At 47.2% G+C, this 5,017-nt stretch overlaps 1 pseudogene; it reads right to left on the bottom strand.

The window, feature by feature from the left end:
- Window positions 1-228: 228 nt before the first annotated feature.
- Window positions 229-423, bottom strand: LOC108516730 (translation machinery-associated protein 7 pseudogene; annotated as a pseudogene).
- Window positions 424-5,017: the final 4,594 nt, after the last annotated feature.

Genomic DNA, 5,017 nt, shown 5'->3' with positions numbered 1-5,017 from the left:
GGTTCTAGTTACTCAGGCTGAAAACTTTTGAGTCATCTTTGATTTCTTTATTTTCTTCTTCTTCTTTTTTTCTTTTTTTTTAACAGAAGTTTATTCTTAAATGTACAACAGTTCCAAAACAACACTTAATTCCAACTATCGGTGGCAAAAGATGTTATGGCAGGGAATACTGATGTTTAAATACTGATGAAATAAAGGGTCATCATTTCCTCAGGCACAAGGAACAGCTTACTTTTTGCCAGATTTCTTAATTCCACCTGTGGCCAGGGGCCCCTTCCCCGCCGCCTTCGCTTTTAGCTCCTTGAGTTTCTTTTGCTCCTCTTTTTGTTTCTGCTTGAAAGCATTCTCTTCCTTGTCCATCTCTGTGGCCTGCTCCTTGGGCTGTTTCAGGGGCTTCTTCTTGCCACCTTCGCGGCTGGACATGGCACCTGCTGTCATCCCTGATTTCTTGTCTCTTCTTCTTCTGCCCCTTTTTACCACCTCTACTGCCATTACTTCTATTAGCTATATCATTCTAAGAAATGGTTCTTTTTTTTTTTTTTTTTTTGAGACAGAGTCTTGCTCTGTCGCCCAGGCTGGAGTGCAGTGGCACTATCTCAGCTCACTGCAAGCTCCGCCTCCCGGGTTTACGCCATTCTCTTGCCTCAGCCTCCCGACTAGCTGGGATTACAGGCGCCCGCCACCACGCCCAGCTAGTTTTTTGTATTTTTTAGTAGAGACGGGGTTTCACCATGTTAGCCAGGATGGTCTCAATCCCCTGACCTCGTGATCCGCCCGTCTCGGCCTCCCAAAGTGCTGGGATTACAGGCTTGAGCCACCGCGCCCAGCAGAAATGGTTCTTGTTACCATTTTTCCTTGGGATTTTTATAGTTGTCTTACACCTACCGGGCTACCCTTCTTCCACATTTGCATATCTACTGCTATTTTCAACCCAGCAGCTATAATGATTTTTTTTTTTATTTTATGAAAAAAAATTATGTAGAGCTTAGCATATGTGAGTTACTATTCTAGGCACTTTACAAACATTAACTTATGGCCAGGCGCAGTGGCTTACACCTGTAATCGTAGCACTTTGGGAGGCTGAGGTGGGTGGATCACCTGAGGTCAGGAGTTCAAGAGCAGCCTGGCCAACCTGGTGAAATCCCATCTCCACTAAAAATACAAAAAATAGCTGGGTGTGGTGGCGCGTGCCTGTAATCCCAGCTACTAGGGAAGCTGAGGCAAGAGAATCTCTTGAACCTGGGTGGCAGAGGTTGCGATGAGCCAAGATTACAGCACTGCACTCCAGCCTGGGCAACAGAGAAAAAAAAATTAACATATTTATTCCTCATGATGATCATCTGAGGAAGATACTATTATTATCCTTGTTTTACAGATGAAGAAAATGAGGCACAGAAGGATTAAGTGGTTTGTCCAACGTTGCCTAACTCAGGACATACATCATATCACCTCTTTGCTTAAAACAGACCATTAGTTTCCCATCTGAATCAGAGGATAGCCACAGTTCTACCAGAGGTCTAAAAGGCTATATGCGATCTATACTCTCTCTCACTCCCGGGAGTCTCACTCTGTCACCCAGACTGGAGTGCAGTGGTGCTTTCCCAGCTCACTGCAACCTCCATCTCCCCGGTTCAAGCGATTCTCCTGCCTCAGCCTCCCTAGTAGCTGGGATTACAGATATGTGCCAGCGTGCCTGGCTAATTTTTGTATTTTTAGTAGAGACACGGTTTCACCATGTTGGTCAGGCTGGTCTGGAACTCCTCACCTCAGGTGATCCACCCTCCTCGGCTTCCAAAAGTGCTGGGATTACAGTTCTGAGCCACTGCATCTGAGCCACTGAGTCTAATTTTTTTGTGTTTTTAATAGAGATGGGGTTTCACCATGTCGGCCAGGCTGGTCTGAAACTCATGACCTCAAATAGTCTGCCTGCGTCCCCCTCCCAAAGTGCTGGGATCACAGGTGCGAGTCACCGTGCCCAGCTCTTCCCTACTTTATTTTCATATACATGTATTATTTTTATTTTGGTCTATTTCTCCCCAAACAAATTAAGGTCCACCAGGAGGACAGGCCTTCATTTGTGAAACAATTATTTAAAGAGGCCTACAATATAAGCATTGTTTTGGGCACTAAGGGGGGAAGAAAAGCTTGGTGGAGGTTGGGTGCAGTGGCTCACGCCTGTAATTCCAGCACTTTGGAAGCCCAAGGCGGGTGGATCACCTAGGGTCAAGAGTTGGAGACCAGTCTGGCCAACATGGTAAAACCCCATCTCTACTAAAAATACAAAAATTAGCTGGGCGTGGTGGCACATGCCTGTAGTCCCAGATAATTAGGAGGCTGGGGCAGGAGATTTGCTTGAACCCAGGAGGCATAGGGTGCAGTGTGCCCAGACTGCACCACTGCACTACAGCCTGGGCAATAGAGCAAGACTTCATCTCAAAAAAAAAAAATAGGCCAGGCACAGGGGCTCACACCTGTAATCCCAGGACTTTGAGGGGCCGAGGTGGCTGGATCATGAGGTCAGGAGTTCGAGATCAATCTGGCCAATATGGTGAAACCCCATCTCTACTAAAAATATAAAAATAAGCTGGGCGTGGTGGTGTGTGCCTGTAGTCCCAGCTACTTGGGAGGCTGAGGCAGATGAATCTCTCGAACCTGGGAGGCAGAGAGGTGCAGTGAACCAAGATCGCACTACTGCACTCAAACCTGGTGATAGAGTGAGACTCTATGTCAAAAAAAAAGGAAAGAAACAAAATCAACCAGTAAGGCCAGGCGCGGTGGCTCACGCCTGTAATCCCAGCACTTTGGGAGGCTGAGGCGGGCAGATTACCTGAGGTCAGGAGTTTGAGACCAGCCTGACCAACATGGTGAAACCCTGTGTCTACTAAAAATACAAAAATTATCCAAGCATAGTGGCTGGCGCCTGTAATCTCAGCTACTTGGGAGGGTGAGGCAGGAGAATTGCTTGAACCCAGAAGGCAGAGGTTGTAATGAGCCAGGATCACACCACCACACTCCAGTCTGGGCGATAGAGGGAGACTGTCTCAAAAATAAAGTAAAATAAAATAAAAATTAGCCTGGTATGGTGGCGCACACCCGTAGCCCCAGCTACTTGTGGGCTTGAGTCACAAGAATCGCTTGAACCTGGGAGGCAGATGCTGTAGTGAGCCGAGACTGTGCCACTGCCATGCAGCCTGGGCGACAGAGTAAGACTTCGTCTCAAAAAATAATAAAATAATAAAAAAAATAAAATCTATGTACACATATAAAACTCCATTGAATAATGGGCAAGCTACTGAGGAGAATGAAAGATAAAATCATTGCTGTTTAATTAAATGTAACACAGAAAAAAATATCAAAAGTTGGCTGGGCGCAGTGGCTCATGCCTGTAATCCCAGCACTTTGGGAGGCTGAGGCGGGCAGATCATGAGGTCAGAAGATCAAGACCATTCTGGCTAACACAGTGAAAACCTGTCTCTACTAAAAATACAAAAAAATAAAATTAGCTTGGCTTGGTGGTGGGCGCCTGTAGTCCCAGCTACTCGGGAGGCTGAGGCAGGAGAATGGTGTGAACCCGGCAGGCAGAGCTTGCAGTGAGCTGAGATCGCACCATTGCACTCCAGCCTGGGCGACACAGCAAGACTCCGTCTCAAAAAAAAAAAAAAAGAAATATCAAAAGTGACCGGGAGAGCCTAAAAAGAGAGCAGCTTTTGGTCCACTTAATAGTTGGGATGAAGACAATTTTAAATGGATTCTGCCTGGTACTGTAAATGCCCAAGAACAAACCACTGACTTTTGGGCAGAGTTCTAGCAAATCAGCAACTGGAGTGTCAGACTCGCAATGACTGCTCTCTCGTGTAGTACGTCAAAAACAAGTCAGTGAGCTGCAGTACCTTTACTATTTTTAAGTTGACATTAAAGGATGTGGGAAAAAATAGACCAATGGATATCCATCAAGAATAATTTGAATAAACAAACGAATATCATTTTAAACTATGGTAGTGGTTAGTTTCAAGAGCTGAATGCGATTTCATATTATTGTATCCTTTTTTCAACTTCCTCTTCAGAAATTTTGTGTATGCTCTTGATTTGTTTTTAAATAGGTATTTTTTTAAATAGAACGCTCTTGCGTTCATTTCACATACATTAAAATGCTCAAACACTGCTGCGTGCACTTTTTTTTAACCTGATAGTTGTTTTCCTTTGGATGACAGAAAACGTTAATGCTTGGTACGTTTAAAACATTAAAAAAAAATGAGTTCTTCCTTTTTGACAAGAATCACCCACCTAATTAATAAATGCTTATTTCTGGGTTCCACTCTCAGAGATCCTCGCTTTTTTATGTTTGGAGTTGGAAACCTATGTTTCCAGCCAGTACCCAAAGTGATTGTGAGGCCTGGTGGCCCAAAGACCATACCTTGAGAACGACTCGACCCAATGCTATTTTCATGTTTTGCAGCTTTCAAAATATTAACTTCAGAAATCTAAGGACGGTGGGCAACTCGGGTGGCTGTCAGAAGACCCGACAGTGAGCCGCTCACGCTGTGCCCCGTTGCACAACTTTCCTTGACTTTGCAGATCCTCCTTTCCCTGAGGAGGAAATCAGTTCATTTTCACCGAGCAATTAACTACTCCCAACCAGTTCCGTCTATGTCCCTCAGGATGACCCCCCAAAGTCACCAGGTCATCGCCGCTGCGAAAAATAAAGCGCTGTTTGCCCTGCGTGCCTTCGCAGGGCCGCGGGAACCTGGGCTAGCTTCCCGCCACCCGGGCTCCTCCTCCTCTCGCCCTCTCCGGTCGGGTCCTCCCGGAGGCGTCCCGCGCGGCAGGTATTGGCGCCAACCGGGTGGCGGCGCTGTCCGCCCTGCGCGCGGCCGCCTCGGGCCCGAGGGAGGCGGATGCACGGCCGGCGGAGGAAGGGGAGGGAGCGAGGAGCGCGCGCTGCTCTCGCGTGCTCTCGCGCCGCTCGCGTGACCGGCCGGTGTGTGCGCGAGGGCCGGCTCCCGGGGCACGGACGGCC

This window comes from Rhinopithecus bieti, unplaced genomic scaffold, assembly GCF_001698545.2.
Source record: "Rhinopithecus bieti isolate Rb0 unplaced genomic scaffold, ASM169854v2 scaffold_2339, whole genome shotgun sequence".
Taxonomy (NCBI): Eukaryota; Metazoa; Chordata; class Mammalia; order Primates; family Cercopithecidae; genus Rhinopithecus; species Rhinopithecus bieti.
Note: the sequence above shows the minus strand (reverse complement) of the source record. Positions and strands in the feature narration are given on the sequence as shown.